Here is a 1437-nt window from a genome sequence, read left to right as displayed (position 1 = left end):
CAATCCTTAACATGAACATGCCTCCACGGCACTCCATCACTTGTTGGTCTCCCTAGCTCCCCACAGAGCCCACAGAAGCCCAACCCTTGCTCCCCACGGAACAACCGTCAACCTTAGCCAACTCTGGATCCCCACCATGAGCCCCAACTGCTTCGACACCCCAGTCTATGTCTACATGCCTTTGTTGGTGACCCACAAGTCCTCGCACACCCGGTGCACTCAAACCAACCTCCTCATGCATCCACGCCGTCTCACGCTCAATCCACGGATCCCTTTGCGTTGCACAACCTACTTGAGTTCCACACCCTAGCTCCATGATCCGCCCACCCTGTGGGACGCTGGCCGGTTGGACCAACTCGGTGAACACTCCATAGCTTCACCTCTGAACCACTTCCACCTATCTGCTTCACTCGTTTCACTCATGCAGCACAAGCCTTGGTTCCTAGCCTTCCATCATGACTCACCTCCTTGAGCCATGTCCACCGACTACCTCTTTGGATACTTGACACGATCTGCCCACTTGACTCGGCATCTCCTTGGCATCATTCCGAGACACTACGTCCCGCTTGCCATACTTGACCACCACGGTCTCTGAGATCCTACCTCAATGCAAACCCATGCAACCAAGCACCCAGGATGTGCGCCCAAGGCCACACCCAACCGATACCGCACCACTTAGCCATTCAGCACAATGACACCATTCCCACACAGCTAACCTCAAGCACACAATGCTCCTACTCGGACAAACCATATTGTCTCCTACCGCAGGACTAGGAAAACCGCTTCCCTAGCTTTCGAACACCGGACAACTCCCAGAGCTGTCAACATTGATCCAGCTTCTTTGCTACACTGAGACAAGGACCTTTGTCATAACACCAAACCTCACCACGTTGCGTAACGGCGGAGCAACACTTCATTGCCCCTAAAGACTTCGCGTCACCTCTGTCTCTCGGAGACCAGAGGGAGGGACTACTCTAATTCGACCCTCTCGAGGGAGATGGACTCTCCAAGCCATCCTTCATGCACACCGGCACTTACCCTCCGCGGATACACCTCAGCTCGGCTCCACGCCTCGCCTACACCACAACTATGCTAGAGGGAACATCTCGTAGCACAGCCCCAAGATCACACCTCGGCCCGGATCCAACACCGTGCCTACACCACAACTATGTTGGAGGGGAACCACTCGCAACACAGCCCCAAGCTACACCTTGGATCATGTCCCGGACAAGATCCTACACCACAACCATGTCTGCCCAGCACACGACATAGTCCCATTTACACCTCGGCGAGACCCACGTTTGCCTACACCACACCTGTGTGCACCCAGCTTTGCAGCACAGGCCCATCCGGCCTCAAGGTCTCATATCGCAAATCACCAGCCCCTTACATAAGCTATTAGTGCGAGGCTCGCTCTGCATTAGAAATTAGTGAACA

This window comes from Cupressus sempervirens, chromosome 1 (genome assembly GCF_028749045.1).
Source record: "Cupressus sempervirens isolate cs-2001-9-10 chromosome 1, ASM2874904v1, whole genome shotgun sequence".
Taxonomy (NCBI): domain Eukaryota; kingdom Viridiplantae; phylum Streptophyta; class Pinopsida; order Cupressales; family Cupressaceae; genus Cupressus; species Cupressus sempervirens.
Note: the sequence above shows the minus strand (reverse complement) of the source record.